This window comes from Elgaria multicarinata, chromosome 4 (genome assembly GCF_023053635.1).
Source record: "Elgaria multicarinata webbii isolate HBS135686 ecotype San Diego chromosome 4, rElgMul1.1.pri, whole genome shotgun sequence".
NCBI classification, from domain to species: domain Eukaryota; kingdom Metazoa; phylum Chordata; class Lepidosauria; order Squamata; family Anguidae; genus Elgaria; species Elgaria multicarinata.
Genome location: NC_086174.1, coordinates 136,658,841 through 136,684,257, shown reverse-complemented (window position 1 = coordinate 136,684,257; position 25,417 = coordinate 136,658,841). Strand labels below are relative to the sequence as shown.

The following is a 25,417-nucleotide window of genomic DNA, read 5'->3' as shown; positions in this document are numbered from 1 at the left end:
CCAAAATCATAGCAACACTAAGTTCTTGAAAGCTTGTGTTCCATTCATCATTATTCTTTGTGGCTTTTGAGAAAGAAGTTACATTTGTAAATAATGCCATGTTCCTAGCATCTGTTCTCAAGATCTGTTTCTGGTCCCAAAGCTCGACTGTACAAGATCAAGGCATCTTAGCAACCTGATAGTATCTCACCTTTGTTTTTTTAAGCAGCAATCTGGATTTTTATAAGTCATTTAGATAAAAGCATCTAATTTTGTTGCAAGGTATTAAACACTCTTTAATCTACTTTTTTTTATAGCGGCAAAGCAGAACACAGATGACATGAGCCCAAACCAAGTAATAGCTCTTTTTGAACCATTTTAGAATACTGGAATTGAAATATAATAGCAGCAAACACTTTGAAAATAAAAGTTAGAGGCCTTCTTGGAGCAACTTTCCTCTCCTAGCTCTTTTTGCTTGCTGAGCTACAGTGCCCCAATGAAAATGACCCACTCTCCTGCAATATGCTTTTAATAAACTCAGTAACGCAATAGTGCAATGTGTAAACCTCTAACAGTATATGACAAACTAAAGTTTCACTTCTGGTTTACTCACTGTCCACCCATAACGTCCCCAAGGTAATAACTAAAGCTATTAAAAACAACAGCATCATGGCCTAATATTTGTTCCTATTCCAGAGTCTAGATTTCTAAATGCATTGGGAACTGTCTGCTCCAGGCAGGGGCGTGGGGGCATGGGGCCAGAGAGGAGAAAGAGAAAGGTTTTATAACTATCCTTTATTTTCTGTTCTACTTTATTGGCAAAGTATCCTTTTTCTGTACTGCAGTGCAAACATGCTTTGCACCATAACAAGGAATCACAGAGCCATGTTGTTTGGACTTTATACTGTTAGTTTTACCCTACCCTGTGCCTGTTTGCATTCTCTTCCCCTCCTTATTGTTCTACTATGATTTTATTAGATTGTAAGCCTATGCGGCAGAGTCTTGCTATTTACTGTTTTACTCTGTACAGCACCATGTACATTGATGGTGCTATATAAATAAATAAATAAATAAATAATAATAATAATAATAATAAACAAATATTTGTTCATTTTATATAAAGAAAAATATATACAAAAAAAAATCTCTTTCCCTCCAAAACTTAAAAGGAATTTTCGATAACAGACAGACATCAAAGCAGGCACACTCTACTACTCCAATTTACACTAATGGACAAGTGGAGATAATCAGGGCTCACAAATGCCATAAGATATCACCATTAACAAAAGAATGAACAAGAGTAGATTTTCTTTTCTTTCTTGGTCAAGCAACATCTGTTCCAGCTGCTGGAAAGCACTACAATGCAGAGCTCAAAATCAGGTGTTCATAGAGTTACAACTGAAAAGATTAGCAACTTGACATATTTGCACTGGCTGCAATGCTCTTGCGAGGTTACTGCCCTGCTGTGAAAATATGGCTCAAAGCAGAGTTGACATGAATACTGGGAGACTCCAAACTTTGACATGATTAGGTTACTACAGTGATGAACAGAACAGCAGTTCAACAAAGAACACTGCACAAAGAATTGACCATATTTTTAAATTTAATGGAAGCAGTAGTTTAAGTATCTATGCCAGTATTCTAATCTAAAGCCACTTATGACAATGGACATAGCACTTTAGATCTATCCAAAAATGGCTACTCTAATGAAAAAATAATACAAACAAAAGTCCAGAATATATGAGACTCCACCACTTGGACAAAGTTTTAAACTGCTCCAATGTAAAAGTGAAATAAGTATCACCATACAACAAGCACAGTGGTTTGCCAGGCAGATTAGCAATGCCATGTGCGTTTATACGTTCATCCATTATTCTAAACCACTGCAAGTCACCCCTGAGATAAGCTTCATGTGTATAAGCCTAAAGAGAGCCCAGGTGAACCCAGGTCAGATGACTAGCAATCACAAATTCAAAAGCTGACACCATTTCACAGGCTCTCCAATGACCACACATAGTACGTTCCATATTTTAAGTGCCCCAAAACTCACCGTAGAGTTTCCAGATTCTGTATTTACTTCAATCTCTTGCAATGACAGTAGCCACAAGACTCCAGATTCCTTACATTTAAAGCTGACAGTTTTTGTGAAACCAGATCACCTAGAAAAATAGGAAAGAAAAATATAGTAAACTTATTTCTATAAATGAAATTTTCAATTAAAATATACCTGCAGGGGAGTGAAGGAGAAAAGAAAGAAAGAAAGAAAGGTAGGTAGGTCTTTCTAACAATTGGGGATTAGCAATGAAAATAATTCCATGGTAGCAAAAGTTTCAAAATCTGCTTATTAGTTTGGAAAACTTTGTTTCCCGTATAAGAGACACAAAAATCTGCATGCAAGGAATTCTGTAGGGTTTTTTGGGTTCCCTCCAGTACTAATATAGGCCACGTCTTATTGTAGACATTGTACCATGTTAAAATATTGGTAATGGCATTGTTTTACAGAAGCATTAAGAGGGATTTTTATTATAAATATTTATATACTAGTTCTCATTTGAAATAAATTCCAAAGCGGTTTACAAAAGAATAAAACAAAAACAAACAAGCCACACACACACACACACACCAAAATAGTATCCTGAGATTGGTCAGAGACCTAATCTGCACCAAACAGGATATTCCACTATGAAAGTGGTATGAAAGCGATATATAAAAGGCAAGAGCCACACTAGTGATTTATAACGGTATTGAAGCACACTGACAACTATTGGAGCCCATTGACACATACCATATACTGCTTTCATACTGCTTTCATAGTGTAATATCCTGCTTGGTGTAGATTGGGCCATGGTTGGGAGGAAACCAAAGCAAACCAATATGTTTTTGATAAAACACCTCAAACATGTCAGCGCTGAGGCCTGCCTTACTTCAGGTGGGGGGAGATCATTTCAAGAGTTGTGAAAGCACAGGCAAAACCCTGAGAAAACAGGGTTTTTTTTTCCTTTTCTTTTCCAAGGACCATTTTCTGGATTTTTTCCAAAAATTGGACAGTTTAGGATTATGAAATATTTTCTTTTAGAATTTAAGACAAGGTTTTATGTATTGTTACCCAGCCTTTGCCCCCACAACAGGATTTGTAAAAACAATGTAATAAGAACACTTTTACAGAAAGACTAGAAATGTAAAATGTCTGAAAATAATGAAGATGGGGGAAATATTTTTTTTAAAGACATTGAGGGATGTTCCAAGTCATGTGGGTAGAGTCACCATTTCATAATATGGAAGAAAATGTGGATTCTGAACATTTTGTGTTTTGTTCTACAGAATCCGGTGTTTGGGGGTTTGTTCTGGTTTAATGTGTAGCAGCCAATTAATGTAGTTCTAATCTAAAACCCACGTGTGAAAGAACACTGTCATGAGATGCAATGGAACAACATGTGAGTTATCCTACCTATGTTTCTTTCTTTTTAAATTAACTTTGAGGCATGGGTATATAGAACTCATTGACACAGTTTTTAATAAAGTTCTCATGTTAGAACTTATCACTAAGGAATGCTGCCTCAGCTATAAAACCTTTTAACTGCAGGGACTAGAATAAAACCCCTCTAAGTAAAAGAAACTCAGTTCCTATGACATATTTATTTATTACATTTTTAAACTGCCCAACAGCCGAGGCTCTCTCCATAAAATACAGCCAATCAAAACATAATATAAAGCTTTTACATGATAAAAATGCCATGTAAAACCAAAATAAACCCAGAAGCAGTTACAGCCAAGGGAAAGCCTGTGTGAAAAGATGTTTTTTCAGGAGGCGTTTAAAGAATGTTAGATTTTCTGCCTCCCGAAGAGCATGAACGGATAATAGAGGAAAGCCTGGGTAAAGGAGTGGAGGATGTTACAAGCACCTTACAGAAAAAGGTAGCATTTGCCACAGAGCAATTTAAATCTCTGGATGGCGACTTATGTTTTTAGCAGGGCAAATATTTTTCTGGATTGTACCACTTCATTTCCAGGTGTGCAGTTGCATGTCTGAAGGATCTACAGTAATATGCATGTAGAAAACTAGCATGTCAAGGGGAAATAATTCAGGTTTACCTTCTGACATACTAGCTTCCTATGTGAATGAATTTTGTGTGAGAATGTACATGCATGTGCATATAAAGTTAATTGTGAGAGTGAAAACACTTTCAGACACAACCACTTGCACACGTACACACACACTTGGAGCCTGACATAGTACAGTCCACAAAAATAAGCTTTTCCATTTTATTTTACTGGCAGGCAGTTTCTGAGTATGATGGGGAGGCAAAGCTAAAATGCAAAAGCATCCCTTAAAAAAAGCCCCTAAAATCAAAGATGATGCGTAAACACATTACTTGACACAGAACTAAAGGGGAGCAAGAGAGAGCGAGATTATGTATAATATGGAGGGAAACTACAGAATTATAGAAAGAAAATTTTGCTCTTAGAAAAGGATGCTCAAGCAGTAAAGACAAGCTTTGGTTCTGTATTTTTAGAAAATATATACATTTTTGGTGCCCAGAAAGAAATGTTAGAAACTAACAAGACAGTTTTATATCCATGCACCCCTATCTCAGAAGTAATAAATGTGAAAATAATCTTTTTGACAGGAGGTGGCATGCATTCCTGCAAAATGAACTGCTGCCATTAACTCAGAATCAATTTTTTTTTCTTTTAAAGTGAATATTACACCACATATTGATTTTGTATTTTGAGTACAACACATTTCGGCTTTTTATAACTAAGATTTTAGAGAGACAAGAGAACAGAGCCTTGCAAATAAGTTATTACAGTTTATAGTACTATAGTGTAGTTCCAGAAACTTAGGGTCATTTCACAGTTATGTTTTTCCTACATGTGTAGGAGTGAAAAGCAAAAAACGCATGTACAATTGCACATGAAGTATATTTCACCGTAACTCATGCTTGGGAGCTGGTGTTTTCGCACTTACACTTTGTGTGTGTGTTCAAGCAGTAACATGTGCCCAATATACATTTCAAAGCAGCATGAAATACAGAGACATATGACGGTGTCATGTTGTTTCTGGTATGTGTGTAGAAAATACTAAGTAGCATAATATATGAAGGTGCCCAGAACATGTTTTTCTTAATAATAGCGGTTTCCTTCATATTTTATTAATATTCATACAACATACTACTATGCAATCATTTAACTGTAATTAAAAGTCAAAACAGATTTGAAAAAGTGCTGCTGCTGCTCTCTGAGTGGGAGGCAGGTAAAATTACATTAAGAGTCCATTTTCAAGAAATTTCTAGAGTTGTAAATGTTAATCTCTTCTAACAGGGTGCTGTGGCACCTGAAATGCTGTCAACTTTAATGGTGGCAGTAGCTTTTGCTGGCTTGAGCCCCATATGTCAGGGGCAATCATAATGGAAATACCCAGAAAATAAAAGATCAGAAGATTCCCTAACACTGTAAGTGATTATTTCACGAGCACCGCTACCCCCAGGATTTAAAATGGAAACTGATGAAATTGAAATAGGTCAGGGGTCCCAGTAGTTTGGTTCTGTTCTGTTCTGTTAAACCTTCACTCCCCTTCCCTGTGTAGCATCACAAGATCTGACTAAATGATTCTGCATAATAGAATGAAGTGTACAAAGTCAGCAGGGGGTAGATGGGTGGAATCTGCATAACTTCAGTCTAGAACTTGAGTTTTTGTTTAAGAAGCAGCTTGGAGTTTAATTGGCTGAGGCTCATCCGAGAATAAGCATTTTTCTCTCCAATACATTAAATTATTGCTGAATGCCCAATTTCAATAAAAATATTATACCACCCTGACAAGTACCTGGAGAACATGAAAATAGGAACATCAGCACTTGTGGAAAACACACTGTTCCCATGCAAGAGAATATGCATACACAAGAGAAAATCTTTACTATACATCTAATGGCCAGTTAAAATAGTTGGTCAAAAAGGAATTTTTTAAAATAATTAAGGCTCTCAAGGTAGAAAACAACAATAAATTCCCATAGAAAATACGCCTTGTAATAAAGAAGGAGCCATGGGGATCTGCCAGAAATTATATTTTAATACATACAAATAATTCTTTATCTTCTCATAACCATATAGCCCCAAAATCAAGATGTACAGGTTATTATAAAGAGGGTAGATGGATTTCCTTCAACTTGCACAAGGTGGCAATTTCCCTATATTACACCCCCACAATGCCATTTGGAATTGTGGGGGTGGGGGCAACAGAATCAGGCACACTGTCCCTGTTCTTGACTCCATGAATTTAGTGTAATATGTGCATAGATCCTATGTGCAAATTCTCGTTCAAGATCATTATAAATCATGCTTTTCATATTGACATACTGACTGGGTTCAGACAACACAATAACCCACAGTGTGTTAAATAATCCACAGTGGTTTGTTTAACCAACCGTGGGTTACCTTGTCAAGTTGCGGGTTTTTTTTTAACCCGTGGTGGATTATTTTGCCAAAATAACCAATGCAACGATGTGCAGAGTGAGTTATTTAAACCACCGTTTCTTATCACGTTGTGTGGACGGCACTGTTGGTTATTTTCATCGGCAAAAGAGTTTCTGTGCAAGAGCGGTCCTCTACTCAAGCCAGCAGAATTCTATCTTTGGCAGCAAGGGAGGATGGGATACAAGCAGGAGGACTGAGGTGGAGGGAAAGTCAATGCTTTGTGGATTAATACTCTACTCGTAGATGCTTATAACCAACTCACGGTTATTTCGCTGATCATGTGGGGAGTACCTGCAAAATAACCAAATGTGAGTTTACTATTAACCCATTGTTGACTATTGTGGTGTCCGAACACAGCCTGTGTATGTTAAGTAAAGAAATAGACATCGGAGCACAAATATCTGTCCCTACCCCCATTCTACATGGCAGCCTTCTCCAACCTGGTGCCTTCCAGATGTTTTGGACTCCAACTCCCATTGTTCTCATCATCATGGCTATGGATGATGGGAGTTGGGAGTCCAAAGTATCAGGAAGTTACCGATTTGGAGAAGGCTGACATTTAAAAACTACTACTGCCTTCAGTTCCTAGAAGGGTTGTTTTACACCTCATGATGCAGCATAGTATGAAAATACAACAATGTACAGGCTGTTATCACACACACACAATTAGTATCTACCCAAATATCAAAGTTTTGTGCTGCAATTCTCAAGTTTTGTGCCACCACCCCAAAATATGTTCTGATGCATCAAATGAAAGTCATACCAAACACACACAGCAACTGGTTAAATGAGTTTACAATCTCTATACATTGTACATACAAGGTGTGTTGAGTTTAAACGTCACATTCAATTCAGTTTCTTTAAAATAGTTTTCTACACTGAAAAAATGGGAAGATGACGAATCTGATGTGGCATACGTAGAGTAGTTTTGCTTGGCTGGGTTTTTGTGACTTTAATAGCTGACTGACAGGCAAACATTGTGAAATGTGATTTCCCCCCTTATTCATAAGGGAGAAAGCCCCATTGAATGTCTCTGTACATACTTGTGAGTGGTGGCACAAACTCAAGATTTGTAGCACAAAACAGCACAAAAACTTGGCATAGGTTCGGAGGTGATATGAGAATGGATGTTGTTGTTTTTAAAAAGTATTGGCTAGGACCCTCCTAAGGGTATGTCACACTTTTGGTGGTGACAAAAAACTTGGGGTTCATAGCACAAAACTAGACATTTTGGCAGAGTTATGGAGGTGATATGAGAATGTGGGGGGGGGGGGTCTGTGTTAACTACAACCCACAATTGATAAATCAGTACATGGGATTTGTGGCACAAAATTGACATAAAACTTTGGCATATATTTAGAGGAGGTCCTAGTTTGGGAGGAGGATTGTAGGGAAGAGCCAAGTGTACAAGCAGAAATACAGTATGTATTTACTGCAATGTGCAAATTCTTTTTCCTTTCCACTCGTATCCAGCCTTAATTCCTTATATTAAACGGATTACATATCCCAAGTGCACATGTCAAGGTTTTACATGTGGTTCACCTAGGACTGTTGAACAAATCTCACAAAAGCTGGGGAAAGGATAAATATAAAGTTGTCTATCAAAAAACTCTCCTGTAAATAGGTAGCTGGATTATTCTAACTTTTAAAAAGGAGAAGGGTAAAAACACATATATGCTACTTCTGAATTTAAAAGGAAGCCCACCCCAAAGAAATATGCCACGATTTGATCATAAATGAAACTTTATTGCACAAAGAGAACAACACAAACCTTTACAAAACAAGATGTTTATTATGTATAAAAATAATTTCGGTTAGGTGTGCATCTTATCAATACTCCACTTTGATACAATATATTGGGTTGTATCCAATTGTGCCAATTCACCACTCCAACAGGCACTGCTGGCAGAAAGGATTCTATCTTCCCCTGCAATCCACCATGCCTCCTCCATCTACTCAGGGATGCTGGAGGGCCCTCTGAAGCAGATTTGGGGGAGGCCATAAGAAGAAGTCATGTTCCATGACTCACATTGGATGTTGTCTACTGTTGCCATGTAGTTCTCCTCCTCTGCCCAGATACAGGCTAAAGTCAATTGAGTAATACTTCTAAATTGAGAATGGCAATTCTTCTCCAAGTATTTCAGAGCTTTGCAAATCAAAGTATAACAATCTTCTGCTCTGGGTCATTTAGGCCCAGAGCAGATAATCTGAATTATGATGATGATGATGGTGATGATGATCATCCTACCTTTCCCCCAAAACTGGGACTCAAGGCGGCTTTACAAATTAAAACATGTACACTTAAAACAAATAGAGATATACAAAAATTAAAATAATAATTAAACGAGCTATAATATTAAAACATTTGAAACATGAACAATTTTTAAAAATCCAATATATAAACAGTGCATTAACAGAGGTCCAAACTACTTCTCAAAGGCCAGCCAGAACAAAAAAGTTTTAGCCTGCCTCTGGAAACACACCAGGGAGTGAGCCAGTCTAGTTTCCCTGGGAAGAGAGTTCCAGAGCCCCGGAGCAGCCACCAAAAAGGCCCTCTTTTGCGTTCCCACCAGGCATGCCTGTGATGGTGGTGGGAGCGAGAGAAGGGTCTCTCCTGAAGATCTCAGAGGACAGGCAGGCTCATAAGGGAGAATAAGGTCTTTCAGATACCCTGAAGGATCATAACACCTTTGATTCTAATATGCACTGTATATTAATAAGTAGGCAGAGAGTTATTTCTCCCCATCTTGGTGGGGAAGGGGGTATAATGCATTATATAGACAATTTTTCTCAAAAAGGTGTACTGATAAATACATTTGGATGATTACAATGAAATTAGAGGGAGAAAAATTCACTTCTCTTATTCCCCCCCAAAACACACACACACACACACACACACACACATTTGAGCACACACTGGGGAAAAATTGCTGTTGTGATAGATGTAAAACATAAAAACACAGGTCAGTGCGATACATTTCGATGGAAAATTAGACACTAGGATGTTTGGCTGTTTCAAACCAGGCAGAGCTCTCAAGATGCTGCCAACACTTCTGACATTGTTGCAAGCTGTATAGTTTTAAGAGCCTAAAGCTTATTGACTGTGGTAAACTCAGAACTGGGAGAGTGGAGTGGGAGTCTCCAAACCTAACAAAGGACTGAAGAGCTTCAACAGCAAGATGTTGAAATGCTAACTTTGGGTGAGCAGCACACACAAAGCCATAGATACTTTTAATCACAGACACACTTTTGAAAGTCCACTTTGCCGAAGTCTTACTCACTCTCTTGGTGTGAGGCAGCTTTCTCCATCTTGATGGCTTCTAGACATGATCATTAGCCATACTGACTAGGGATGATTGAGAGCTGCAGTCCAACAGATCTGGAGGGCACCAGCTTGGGGAAGGGTGACGTAAGTACTTTCACTTTGGCCACTTATCTGGGTTGTCCAGCACATTATGACGCTGTCCACCCATTTTCCAGTGCAATTGGATTATGTCATTTTTTCCAGTTCCTCACAGCATTTCTCCAACTATCCGTTCTTGGGATGGGGAGTCTACATACAGCAGCAGCGGCAGCAGTAGTGCTCAGTCATATGTGTTGAGATAGCCAGCTTGTGAAGGCCATTGCTTTAAAGCTTTGCATCGGTCTTTAACGATTTCAAAGAAAGCCAGTCACAAAAACAGGTGAAAGATCGCCTGTTTGCAAACATGAGATGTCTAATGTTTTATATTGTGCACCGTTCTCTCCCCATTTTACCATACTGCACAAACTCAGACATAATCCTGCAAATTAACCACTAGAAAGCTAGCAATCAGCAACTGATATTTTCTGGAGTTGCAAACATTGTAGGCTGCAGGCAAAATCGTAATGGGATGAGAGACAGGTGAAGAATAGCTGTGCTGACCTACCTAGCTAAAGCTTGCTCCACTCACTCGAGCTTGGCAATCCCAACAGTCCTGCCCCCGCCCCGCCCCTGGCAAGGAGAAGAGCAGTGTGCCCTTTCTGCCAACACAGCTTACAGTAAAGCAGGGGGGACGGGGACATCTTATTTATATATGTGTAAGTGGGCGGAGAGGAGAAGTGTGCAGTAGATAAACATTTTCTAGACACTTAACATTCCTTGACCACAGAAATGCGTATTTATTTATTTATTGCATTTCTATACCGCCCAATAGCTGAAGCTCTCTAAGCGGTTCAACAAAAATTAAAACCATTTAAAGTATAAAACAACAGTATAAAACCGTAATATAAAATACAGTATAAATGCACAACCAGGATGAAATCAAGCAGCAGTGCAGAAATACAAATTTGAAATACAAATTTAAAACAGCAAAGTTGGAATTAAATTTATAGACTGTTAAAATGCTGGGAGAATAAAAAGGTCTTCACCTGGCATCTAAAAGCATATAATGTAGGTCCCAAGCGAACCTCCTTAGGGAGCTCATTCCATAGCCGGGGTGCCACAGCAGAGAAGGCCCTCCTCCTGGTAGCCACCTGCCTCACTTCCTTTGGCAGGGGCTCGCGGAGAAGGACCCCTGAGGATGACTTTAGGGTCCGGGCAGTACATATGGCAGGAGGCATTCTTTCAGATAGCCTGGCCCCAAGCTGTTTAGGGCTTTAAATGTTAATACCAGCACTTTGAAATGGGCCCGGACCTGGACTCGCAGCCAATGAAGCTGGAAAATGACTGGTGTAATGTGGTCTCATTGGCCAGTCCCTGTTAGTAAAAGTGCTGCCCTGTTTTGTACCAGTTGAAATTTCCGGACAGTTTTCAAAGGCAGCCCCACGTATAACGCAATGCAGTAATCAAAACGAGAGGTTATGAGAGCATGGATAACTGTATTGTGACTTGCAAACAAGCTCACTTCCTTGAATTATTTGCTCTGCTTGCATTTTCAGTTTTGTATCATGCATTCACTGATAATCCTTGGGACTCAACTCAGTCTAGCTGTTATCCACAGTTTCCTCAAATCTGTTCTAAATGTTCAGTTCTCTAACAATATGCTGCTGTGTTATACAGCAGCTGTGTCGGTGCTACATAATTTCTCAATCTGTGGCACAAAAGGTATTGGTTTATCGACAGTATACCAACAGTCAGTTTTTACGAAGATATCCATATGACAAGAACTTTGTATACGCTTATGACATCTTTGCCCCAAATTATGCTATTCAAAACAGCTGTAAAATTATGCAATATTTGCAAGTGCAGTAACGGTGCCAAGATATTCAAAATAAGTAAACTATGTGGGAGCTACAGAGTTTAACTAAATAAGAACAAGTAATGAACATGCTAAGAAAGAGTTGTTTTTAAAACAAAAACCCTACAGTCTTGATACTTTTCATACTGGCAAAGTGATGTCTTCCAAGGAGAAATAGGTATGAGTAATTTTGCCTCAAACTTTATTCAGTTTCCCAACGACCCAAACTGAATCTCAGGGCCTTGCTAGACGAGGCCTTAGCGCGCCTTGAGAGCCGGTTTCCCTGCTGTGCGTCCACATGACGCACAGGGGAATCCGGCCCCACGCCGCACTGAAGCCTCCTCAGTGCGCGCCTTTTCCGCAGCTCTGGCCTGAGGCCAGGGCTGCAGAACGTCTAGAGACTTCCGTGGCTTTTTGCGGCTACTCACTTACTTGCGAGTAGCCGCAAAAAGCCATGGACTTGGCACAGCGCTCATACAAGCGCTGTGCCCATCGGCCCGGGAGGGGGGAAGACAGGGGCAGGCCGGACCCGGCAGGAGGGGGCGGGGAGAGCAGGCATCGGAGATGGCAAGGGGGGAGGGTGGGTGAGAGAGAGAGCACCTGGCGCCGCCGCCCGAGCAAGCAGGTAAGCGGCGCTGCCAGGGCAAGGCTTGGCATGGGGGGGGCGGCATCGCCCGGACAAGTGCCTGGCGCCGCTGCCCAAGCAAGCAGGCGAGCGGCGCTGCCAGGGCAAGGCCGGGGACAGGGAGGGGGGGCTTCGTTTTTTTTAAAAAAATGGACTTACTTCGGGCCGCAGATGGCCCCTTTAAACTTAAAAAAAAATGGCGGATGCTGCAGGGATCCTGACGTCTCTGCACGTCCCGCATGTGGAAGCCGGGGCGGCGCGCACTAACGTCAGCGCGCCGTCTCCCCGCCTCCGGGCCGGCTTATCCGGCCGGGTCTAGCAAGGCCCTCAGTTCCCTATTCTGTGCATTCCCACAACATTTGCAGTGTGGGGGCGGAGTCTCTTTCATGCCCCCCTTTTTTTTAAACAGAAAGTAAATTAAGACCGATATGCATAGGTTCATGGCTGAGTGGACAGCCACTCATTACCAATATTGCAGATCAACCACTATTTTGTTGCTTTGTGGTCAACATATATTGAATTGCAGAGTACTCAATTTATATAAAATTCCAGGGTGAGTTCATATACATCCTCAGACACACACACACACACACACAGGTGATGCAAAAAGATGTTAATAGATTTGGTCATGATTATATTGGGATTCCACTTCGAAGGTCACAGACAAGATGTCTAGGAGCCATTCCTATCCAGCCTTACATCAGCGAGAGAATAAATCATCTTTATTGATTAAGTGTTTCACACCACAAGAAAAGCATGGTCATGAGAACACTTGATGAAGCACAGTTTCATCCTAAGCTACCCCCGGATGGGCTCTATAAAGACACAATGCATGTACATTAACCTGAATGACACAGAGACAGTCTTTCTAGCAATTTGGCTTGCTTTATTTCCATCACAGCCTCTTCCACCTCATTTGAGCGAGTGAGCACACATTTTAAATCATGATGAGAGACTCCAATTTTCACATCTTCATGGATGCAGTGTCAAATATATTTGTAATGGGTTCATCTATTATCTGTCACTGCTGAGCAAACTAGGTGAGAAAATAATGGTTAGTGGTACATTAGGTGGAATCCACGCCTGATGAAAATGAACATAGTGTTAATGGAGTTGTTAAGAGTTTTGTTTGTTTGTTCAATCCATGCAGGCCATCTCAAGTTCATAATTGCATCTCATATATGAGTTTGAAGAGCTAGGTCTCTTTTTGCAACATGGCTTTTTTATTTTAAAGCTGGGGAAATATGATAGAAGTGCTCAAATGGCCACACTATAGTAACTTTACTAGCAGTAAAGGTTAGTTTATGAAACCAACCAGAAGAAATAAGCAATAAAAACAACTTGTCATACAAAAGCACAGAAGAGGCCTTTACAGAATACTTGACAAGGAGCTAGGATTGCCCAGCTCTTTCTTTGAGTGTCCAGAAAAGCATACCAGTTCTTTTATGCTATAAAAACCATAAAGGAAAGGAGTTTCCATTTTGATACTTGTAAAACAAAAAATTCAAATTGGTAAATAAGAGCAGAGGCGGCTTAGGAATGGTACTCAGAATCAACACACAAGGTAAAGTAGTATTTGTCACTCACTCACAACTAAACTCCTTTGCTACCTCAGCTTTCTATCTAAGACAGGGATGGGGGACATCTGCCACTCCAGAAGTTGGATTGCAGCTCCATCATCCTTTGCCATTGGCTATGCTGTCTAGGAAGCTGCTGTGCACCAAAATCTGGAGGGCCACATATTCTCCACCCGTTATGTAAGAGCAACGATTCCAAAGCTCTGAACAGATTAAGCAAAGTGGAACTTACTTCTGAGTAAACATGTACAGGAACAGTCTGTGTGACTGGTAGTTAGCCACCCAACATTTGGTCTAGTGACATAAGGCTCAAAAGCACTTCACTTGAAACATGCTTTATAACTCACTCCGTGTAAAAACTATGACCCAGTTTGCACGTAACGGCAATTACTAGGTTGTTTAACCCAGGAATTGACATGGCTTTTGTGTGCTCCTCACTTCCTCTCACTCTCCCACTCAGCTATGGCAATTCCTGCTTAAATAACCCAGAAATTGCTGGTTCATGTTGCAGGTTCAAAAATGTACCAATTCTGGGCTTTGACATCACGATAACGGGCTCAAGTTAAAGGAAGCCAGATTCCAGCTGGACATCAGGAAAAACTTCCTGACTGTTAGAGCAGTACGACAATGGAATCAATTGCCTTGGGAGGTTGTGGGCTCTCCCACACTAGAGGCCTTCAAGAGGCAGCTGGACAACCACCTGTCAGGGATGCTTTAGGGTGGATTCCTGCATTGAGCAGGGGGTTGGACTCGATGGCCTTGTAGGCCCCTTCCAACTCTGCTATTCTCTGATTCTATGATTCTATGACAACAACTCAAGTCCACCTCTCCATTTCTTTATTGAAGTTAAACATTCTGTGTACCTAAAAACGCTAAAGTTGGCCTCAGAATTACAGGTGCCCTATATTAAGCTGCTTTATTAATAAAGCTAATAACCTCATGTGGCTCAGAGTGGTAAGCGCAGTCACTGCAGCCGAAACTCTCCCCACGGCCTGAGTTCAATCCCAGCGGAAGCTGGTTCTCAGGCAGCCGGCTCAGGTCGACTCAGCCTTCCATCCTTCCGAGGTCGTTAAAATGAGTACCCAGCTAGCTGGGGGAAAGGTAACTGCGACTGGGGAGGGCAATGGCAAACCACCCCGCTGCAAAGGTCTGCCAAGAAAACATCAGCAAAAGCAGGCGTCCCTCTAGGAGTCAGCAATGACTCAAGTGCTTGCATGAGAGGTTCCTTTCCTTTCCTTACTAATAATTGCCAATATAATGGGATAATATGGAACAAAATCAGATATATATTTAATGCATCTTATCTCTGCTGGATGAAGAGAGGTCTATACTTTTATTTTTCAAGTTCACATGAATGTTTAATATACTGGAAAGAAGTGCTTGACGAAGCTCTACATAATTCAGTAACTTCAGCAATTATAAAGGTACTTTGCACGTTAGTATTGTTCTAGATTGTCCATTTCCTAATAGAATATGTTAAGAAGCATTGTACCTTGCAAGTAATGGACACTTTAGCACATAGAAGTGAAATTGTCATTTCAGTAGAACTCCCGACGCCCTCCCCGAAACTAGATAATACACAAATTATCTGCGTTGACCTCAGCTTAATTTATAGCACACCTCTATGTCATAAACAAATTATCAGCATTTGACACAATCAGCATGTGCTAGTTTGAAAAGCAATTAAAACATTCTGAACTGTCTCCTGCAATAAAAACACAATCAGAAGTAGCACTACTGGAAAAAGTTGCTACGCTCAGCCCTTCATTCCAATTCCGCCTCTATCAATCATACTAGGCCTTAGTGAATAACACAGAGCTGAGGCAGATGAACAGCGATGTTTATGATCTGCAGCTGGTGGTACTTACCATTAACAGCAAAAAGAGCATCAGTTAAATTAACATTCTTCATTCTTTCATTGCCATTTGTGGGCTGACAGACATACCTGGAGCCCATATAAATGACTTGAAGCCAGAGAGCTATCTAACACCATACCATGGAGCCAGACCACCCTATGGGAGCCACCACTGTAATTAAACTCTGGAAAGAGAGGGAGTGATGCCATTAGACGTATTCAGCAGAGGCAGCGTGACCTATTTTGAATTTTAATAACAAACCACCACAAAAGCAAATGCCTCTGTTTCAGCCAAGCTAAATATCTTCCATGTTCAGTCTAATCAAGGTAGTTCACATTATCACTTTCTTCCAATTTCCCTTGATAAGAAAAAGTACATCAGGGGTGGAATGGGGGACATACGTACATATGTGAGCTAATCACCTACACACACACACACACACCCTAAACCTTGCTTGCTCATAACATTTCTTTGATGGAGAAAACTACAGCAGCCAGCTCTACTGGAAAATGTACAGCAGCATTTAATCTCTTGGATCAGCAAGTTAATTTAGTCAACTGAACCCCGTAATTTTTAAAGTCTTACATAAGTCAAGATTTCAGATGTTAGGAAAACTGTTAATGCTGTACATCCAAATTGGGGCATGAACAAAGCACACATTAATAGCCATTTAAAGACAATCTACACACTCAAGGAAAAACGATACAGAGAAAGTATAAGGAGAACACTGACATTTCAGAATTCAAGCTGAGTATTGTGTGGTTGAATGCTCTCTCACGTTAAGAACTCCTTGTACTAGAGATATGAAGGGCTAGAAAATAAAAGAAAATCAAGAGGAGACGCCCTATCCCCATCCCAGACTCGCAAAAAGTCCTATGAAGCATTTATTTTTCAAGAATGTTCAGTGACACTGGGTTAGTTAGTCATTCTTAAGGTATACCTATTGAAATCAATGAGACTTAGAGACTTGATTTAACTTAAATCACATTGATTTAAATGGGTTTACTACAAATATGACTAATTCTGCAACAAACTCATAATGTATAATACAGATCCTTGGAGTCCTCTCTCTACAAGTATAAATTTCTTCTGTTTCTGTTTTAAGCTCTATGCAGCATTATGAAATCCAAATAATCTTCCTTCACTATTTTATTTTATTTGTGTCATTTATATACTGCTGAATATAGTAAAATCTCTCAGCGGTTCACAATATTACAATGTAAATATTTTACCTAAGCCAAACACCACAGCATCCCAAAAGAGATATTAAAAATGTTTGTAACTACATTTGCAACAAAGGTGTTTCCCCCCCCCCACACTTTTGTTTTTATGGTGGGATGGTAAGTTGTGTTTTCAACGTGCTAATGAAAAAATCAAATATTTGTATGTTCCTGTGCATCCAAATGCCACACAGGGGATCCCAGGAGCGGGCAGGGACGATCCCTCCATTTTCCTGGGATAACCGTTAGGTGTAGAAAGGGCCTTGGTTACCTTCAAACACAACTGCACCTCCTATATCCAATACTGTTATATTTGTAATCATTATTTTAATATAAACTAAACAGTTTGTTTCTCTCCTTCAAATATACAAAGCAATATTGAAAGGAGTTAAAACGCATTAAATAAAAGTATTTAACTTTAACCTTTACAAATAATAGTTCCACATAGTCCAATCTCTACCTACCCACCCACCCTGCAAAATAAGAAAGAATTCTTTCCTGTATCTTTCCTGGCTACAAAATTTCCAGAAAATTTGTATCTACCACTGCGCGCACGCACACACACACACACACACACACACACACACACACACACAAATAGCCTACTGGGGGAAATTGCCCCAGACATGCTAGATTTCCACAGGCCAGAAGTTGAAACACAAATACAAATTAAAACATTTTAATTTTTTTTACAATATTTATATACCACTCCATATCTAAAGAAGATTTCAAAGTGGTGAACAAAGGAAAAAAACAGTAAAAAAGATTTTTTTAGGAAGATTAAAACAATATATTAAAACTGTTCAGTTTAAAACAGAATACCAATAAAAATGGTGGCAGGTCAGCTGAGGAATGTTTCCTGGAAAAGAGCGGTTTTCAGGAGGTGCCAGAAGCAGCATAATGTTGGCACCTGCCTGACTTCTAGGGTTATGGAGTTCCAAAGAGAAGGGGCCACCACACTAAAGGTTCTTCTTCTGGTGGATTCCAGTCAGGCCACATGTCCATGTGAAACCACCACGAGCAGACCCTCTAACGATCTCAGTGACTGGGCAGGTTGGTAAGGGAGAAGGTGCTCTCTCAGGTATCCTGGTCCGAAGTTGTTTAGGGCTTTGTACACTAGTACCAAAATCTTAAACCTGGCCTGGTAGCCAATAGGCAGCCAGTGCAGTTCCCTCAGCAAAGGAGTTACATACTGGAAAGGGGCAGCTCCAGACAACTGCCGAGCTGCTGCATTCTACACTCGCTCCAACTTCCGGAGCAGTCTTACGGGCAGCCCCACGCACAGTGCATTGCAGTAATCCAGTTCTGAGGTTACTAATGCCCGTACCACTGTGGCCAAGCTATCCCTGTCAAAAACATGCAGGAACATACAAATATTTGATTTTTTCATTAGCACGTTGAAAACACAACTTACCATCCCACCATAAAAACAAAAGGGGAAAAACCCCACCTTTGCTGCAAATGTAGTTACAAACATTTTTAATATCTCTTTTGGGATGCTGTGGTGTTTGGCTTAGGTAAAAATGCCAAATTTTGAACTCGTATAAATTAACCAAGTAATGCTCTTCGTTCTGTCAATTAATTATTTTTTACAATATGCTTGAAGTATTTTATAAAAGTTTGATAATTAACATGACCTAGAAAGAGTACTGCCTAGTCCAAATGGTAGGTTAGAAAAGGTCACCTTCTCTAAAGCTACATTCATCACATACATGTGTGCACATACACTGCCTGCCTTTAGCTTTGGTGCTTCTACATTTTATTTATCACAACCACTTGTAGTGAACCTTATGAGAGCAATGGCCAACTAAAAGTTAACCCAAAGAGAAAGGCAGCAAGCTGCTGGCTAGTTCCAGTTGCCAAGGAAACTAGGGAACTCAAAAGGAAATGTCAAATGGGAGAAAGGGTAAAAAGTGACAAATTGAACTCTTTAGCGTCTTTCATGTAGTGTCATCCCTAGGAACATTATTTTCTGGGCCTGTTTTCAAAGCATGCAGCAGGAGCTGCTTTCTAGCCACTTGGAGTGGCTCTTACTTTTACAACACACACACAAAATACCTCGGACCACCTCATAATTGTTTCTTTACAAGTTGTGCCCCACCAAAACATTTGCCCCACCATCAAAAGACTGCACCCCCTTCCCAATTTTCAGAAAGGTTTTCATGCTGTTAAACATACTCAAAACTTCCAGAATTCAGCTGAATCAAAATCTTAGGCCCAGTCTTAGGTTAGTCTCCTCCTTGGGAAACTCTTCCTGAACACAAAGACAAAGGCTTTGTCTGGTGGAGACTTTATGACAGGAAGAAAAGAAAGATCCCTTGACTGATGTTGAGCAGAAAAAGCTCCCACAGCCCAGCAACTCTAAAACAACTACAACCAAGGGAGAGGCTACCAGCTGAGTGCAGTGACCACATTATCAATTTTCAAGGCTTTGAACCAGCTTTAGAGATTGGAAAGGAGAGGACGAGACAGGGAGCTTTAAAAGATTATTAGGAAACACTGGGATTATAGAATAACATCCAAAGTTAGTCATTTTTTGAGTAGACCCAATGAAATGAATGGTACTTGGGATGAATAGCGTTATATGTCCAGATGATTAGTACTTAATATTCATAATATACAAGTCTTTTGTTCTTCAAATACAGAAGTATTGGTTCAAATACTGCTGTATCCTTTAAAAATATATTTTAATCGATATTAAACTTATAAAAATATAAAGAGCAACATATTCAACAATCCAAAATAAATCTAAAAATAGTTTCTCTCTATGAAAGTATCAGGGACTGAATTGTTTCTTTCCTTTCGGGAATCCACACTGAAAAATGGTTTGAACACCCACCTAGTAGGAGAGAAAGTAGTCAGAATCTAGGCCCTACTGGAACCATCTCAGGTTCCTCTTGAGGCCTGAATTAATGTGATGATAGCAGCTCTATTCAAGCATTCAGTACTCAGGGGTATCATACCAAATGTGGGTAGCTCTCCATGATTCTTTAGGAACAAGCTTATCAAGGCATCTAATTCAAAACAGCCCAAGGCAACTGTACACCTAGTGAAGATAGTGGGAAAAGCTGGATAAGGAATTCCAATACTTTCAAGCTTTAGAAGTAAAGGGAAACTCTTGACTTGCTAAACACAGAAATGGAAGCCTTCACAACTGGTCCTGGATACAAATAATAATAATAATCAATGGATAGGCATATAACGTGGGACCATCAAGTACCATGATATGCCTGGCTTTACTTGTGACTTATTTTGGGGGCATTGAGAGAGCACAGGCAGGGAAAAGCAATATCCAAGAGCAGTTAACATGGATGACTGTAATGGCTGAACATGCACACTTTCTTTGAGAGAAAGCAGTCCTGGCTCCCTTTTAGGAGAGAGTTATGCAGCTACTCCTTAAGCCACCTTTAGACCTGGATGATCCAAATAATTAGTCAGCCAGTTGCTAATAATCCTTTCCTGGTCAAGTTGGTTGAACCAGTTTACCACTGCAACTCCAACAACTTTTGAATGACATTAATGAATCCATTAATTAATCCATTTCAATCAGCCTTTAAGCTTGGATTTGGCATATATACTGCCATGATTGGTGTGACCTACGCCAGGAGAGATACAGAGTTGTGTAACTTTGTTGGTATTGAAGGCTGCTAGAAGTCCAGGAGAATCATCTACCATGGTATCCTTCATGATGGGCTATCTGTGTTTGGAATGGGAGCAGAATACTACAATGGCTGAAGCAGGAGAGCCAGTTGGGAATCCCCCGCAGGCTGGAGCTTCCTCATCCTGTGCAAAGTGAATTCATCTGAAGGTTTAGAGTGAGCAATCACCAATATGCAGATGATGCCGAAAAATAATTTTCCTTTTCATCTGATTCAGGTGATGGAGCAGAAGTACTTGAGCTTGATAATTGAGACTGGATGGAAGGTTAATAAATAAAATCAATCCAGATAAGTCAGAGGTGCTGTTGGTAGACAATATGTCTGCCCAGGCTGGTGGAATCCAACCTGTTCTGGATGAGGCTGCACTCCCCTAACGGAAGAAGTGTGCAGTGACAAAGATCCTAGATCTAGCTTGGGCACCAGATGTGCAAATGACCTCTAGGCACCAAATGCCATCCACCAGCTTCAGCTGGTCCACTAACTGACCCCTTCTGGTCAGGGATAGCCTACCTTCAGTTATCAATGGTAACCTGTAGGGTACACTAGTGTGGCTGCTTTTAAAGGGAGTCTGGAAACTGTATATAGTTCAGAATACAGCATGAATGCTAACTGGAACAGGGCATTTCCCTTGTGCGTGGACAATCTCACTGGCTCCCAGTCAGTTACTAGGCCCAATTCCATGCACTGCTACTTACCTTTAAAGCCCTTTAAAGCTTGGAACACGGATCCCTGAAGGTTTGCCTATACAGCAAGATCATCGTCTGAAGCTCTTTTTCAGGTGCTCCTGATGTCACAGATTATGGTGGGCAGCAACCAGAGACCAAGCATTTTCAATGGCAGCACCTCTCCTGACAGGTTTGCCTTTGATTATTATTGTGGTGCTAGGCAACCCTTTTTTATTTTCGAAGGCATTTTTCGTAAGAGCTTTATATCAAATATTGTTTATGGTGTTTCAATATTGCTGGTTTTTTACGTTTTTAAGCTGTATTTTATATTTTGTTTCGTATATTACTACTGTGTAAGCTGCTGTGGGAAGGTTTTTGAAGGGCTGAATATAAATCCTTAAAAAGCAAAAAGCAAAACAAAACATAAACAAGCTTTTTCTACACCAAAAGGAAGTGTGTGTCTGCAATGGAGCATGAATGTGCTTCATGCAAGTCCATGCCCCGCCCTCCGCATAAAAGTTTAATTCTGTTGCCGTTAGCCAAAAGGCAACTCAAATCATCTTGTACATAAATTTAAAAAGGCATTACCCTGCTAATGGCAAATAAAAGACTTAATATTGCCCTATCATAAATTATTAACATCTCATAGCCTAGAAGATGTGTTTTTAATTGGCCTAAGGGCACAACCCGGTACTTCTAAACCCCATTAATTTAAATGGGAGTGTATTAAGCACATGCTTAACAGTCTATCTGAATTCAATGGGATTAACATGCTTAACTGGATCGTGCCCTGATTGTGACTTATTTAAAATAAATAAATAAATAAAATAATGTATTTCTGCCATCACAGAAGTCTGAATTACACATCTGTCATAGACTTTATCTACCAAAGGTAGGTCTGCTAAAATTAGAGGGACAGCTTTAGGACAGCATGAATGGACTGCTCTACCTTCCCACTGGACTGCTCTACCTTCCCACTGGTTGTCCAACTTGTGTAAAAGCAGGTGCCGGACTTATGCTCATAACTGTGGCATTTCACCATTTTCCACATTAGAACCCATTTTACCACCAATACATCCCACTGCCTAGTGTTCCACGTGATCTAAAGATCAGACTTTATTTATTTATTACATTTTTTATTTATTTATTACATTTTTATACCGCCCAATAGCCGAAGCTCTCTGGGCGGTTCACAAAAATTAAAACCACAGTAAAACACCCAACAGTTTAAAACACAATTACGAAATACAGTATAAAAAGCGCAACCAGGATAAAACCACACAGCAAAGTTGATATAGGATTAAAATACAGAGTTAAAACAGTAAAATTTAAATTTAAGTTAAAATTAAGTGTTAAAATACTGAGTGAATAAAAAGGTCTTCAGCTGGCGACGAAAGCAGTACAGTGTAGGCGCCAAGCGGACCTCTCTGGGGAGCTCGTTCCACAACCGGGGTGCCACAGCGGAGAAAGCCCTCCTCCTAGTAGCCACCTGCCTCACTTCCTTTGGCAGGGGCTCACGGAGAAGGCCCCCTGTAGATGATCTTAAGGTCCGGGTAGGTACATATGGGAGGAGGCGTTCCTTCAGATAACCTGGCCCCAAACCGTTTAGGGCTTTAAATGTCAATACCAGCACTTTGAATTGGGCCCGGACCTGGACTGGCAGCCAATGAAGTTGTAAAAGGACTGGCGTAATGTGATCTCGCCGGCCAGTCCCTGTTAATAACCTTGCTGCCCTGTTTTGCACCAGTTGAAGTTTCCGGACCGTTTTCAAAGGCAGCCCCACGTATAACGCATTGCAGTAATCCAAACGAGAGGTTATCAGAGCATGGATAACTGTAGCTAAGCTATCTCTGTCCAGATAAGGGCGCAGCTGGTATATCAGCCTGAGCTGATAAAAGGTGCTCTTTGCCACTGAGTTCACTTGTGCCTCAAGTTCTCTATTCTGTTTTACATACTTGACCGAAGATAAGTTTTTCCAAAGGAGATACCAAGCCTGTGCTGAGCATGACAGATCCTGTGTTCGAATTCAAGACAAGCAATTCAGTGAAGATCATCCCAACAAGCTACCAAATTGCAACTGCTGGAGCTTTAAGCTGATAGAAAGGCATCTTTTAAGAGATACCTGAAGTACAGGATAAATTCTGTTCAGTCTTCTCGTGCAGGCCTTTATGCTGAAGAGAGTGCATCCTTTGTATAGAACAACTGTTTTTCGTATCAAAAAATGCCAATACATGCTCGTTCCACTTATCTTTCCTTAGGATCTTTCATAGTATTGTGCCTCAGATCAATCCCAATGGTTTACAGCATCTTCAGAAAGCACAAGACTAATGCTAAGAGACGCTCAGAGAGACCCAGGAATGGTAGTTATGCAAGGTCATAACATGAAATGGCTACTAAAGACTGGTATCTGGTGAGGCCCAAGAGACACTGCTGATGTGCCCAGAAACATTTTCATCACCAGGTGAAAAGAACGACCCATCCTGTAAGAACTGATCAGCTCTTGGGAGCTGCAGTTTGTATTAAAAGAATGATAGTTGAAGAGGCTCACCACAGTGACAGAAGTTGCACTGCACATATTATTTTCTACTATTAGAAACAGGCTTACATTATGACTTAGGTAGTTTCTAAATATTTTAATAAATATGCACATACTAAATTGTTGTGCAAACTTTGACCAGATGGTGAAGTAAGTACAGAACATGGCAACACACACTCCAGGGGCGGGAGAAAGAGCAGCAACATGTGAATCGCCTTTGAATGGGAAAGTGGATGGACTCAGAAGGACAAAGGTATCCTTAGTCTCCAGTTTAAAAACTGGGAAGTGGGGGGGGGGGAGACAGGTGATGAAAGAAACCAGAGGTATTTGAACAGCCAACTAGAGCTTAGACTTCAAAATGGCAGAAAGACTGTTATAATGTATGATAAAGACATATACAAAAACAGGTTGATGACATACTGTCAAGGTGTGTAAGCAAAGTGTCATAGTATAAGTACGTAGAAGTCTGACCAGTGGAACTGCAAAGAAATCTAAAGAAGAGCAAGGAATTAATACCAGCACTGAAAACATCTTGCCCTACGCCAGCCTTCCCCAATGTGGTACCTCCAGATACTTTGGACTACAACTCCCATCAGGCTCAGGTAGAGTGGCCAAAGGTCAGAGATGATGAGAGTTGTAGGCTAAAATATTTGGAGGGTACCAGGATTAGAGAAAGCTGCCCTAAGAGCTGTTAGCTTGCGCAAAGTTAATACAAATGCATTAAGGTGTTAAAACAGAAGTATTAGTCAATCCACTTCACCACCGTGCCCATTTTAAACATTTCACCACCTGTTTGTTTAGTTCCACATGAGAACATTGCTTGAAGAAGGAAGTGGCATGGGCAAGAATGCACTAGTAATAGTCTTATCTCAGCCTACTGGTATTTTCAAAACACCTACATTATAAACATACTAGATGCAACTTGCTCAAACATTGTTAGTTGTAATTAGCACCAATTCTGTTGTACAAGCTCTGCAAAGAGATAAGGTGATTTTATTGGGCTTGAATGGACATGGAGGATTTCTCAATTCAACACTCACATGCCCCAATTCCTAATGCATAGCAACTGCTATGACTGAAGTACTGGAGTAGGTAAGTATTTCTTCAAAATGATATGATGCAGGAGGAGGAGGAGAGTACATATAAAAGGAAAGAGTCAGGCAGTGCAGCGACAATTTTTAACAAGTTATATAAGCTGTTCAAGAGATCCTTCTAACTACTTCAATAAACATGTGCTCCAAAGCAAGAATTGAACATTTTTATGCATTTCAGTTGCAAAAAACAGTCAGGATCTGGTTTTTTAAAAAATTATAAACATTATTATGAATTGCCCCTCCTCCTAGTAGGCACGCAAGGTGACATACAATTAAATATCAATAAAAACACATTCATGCATCATGAGGACACACACAGGCACAAAACATTCACACAGTAAAATTAGAGAGCAGCATAAAAAAAAACCATTAAAAGCTATTAAAAGTTAGATGGAACAGAACAGTCTTCACTGCCCATCCAAAGAAGGTGCTAATTTAGCTTCTCTGGGAAGGGAGTTCCATGATGCTCCTTGGCCAAAACTTCCTTCCTCCAAAAAATAGTATAGCTGGCATACCAAACAAAGCTGGGCAAAGGCA

The 25,417-nt window shown here is 40.3% G+C and overlaps 1 protein-coding gene across 1 annotated transcript in view; it reads right to left on the bottom strand.

Moving 5' to 3' along the window:
- Window positions 1–2,133, bottom strand: part of KLHL29 (kelch like family member 29) — a 373,733-nt gene extending 371,600 nt beyond the window's left edge. Inside the window, exon 1 of the mRNA XM_063125224.1 lies at window positions 2,030–2,133. The gene's annotated coding sequence lies outside the window, so the exon portion shown is untranslated. The remainder of the gene's footprint in view (window positions 1–2,029) is intronic.
- Between the last annotated feature and the right edge of the window lie 23,284 nt (window positions 2,134–25,417).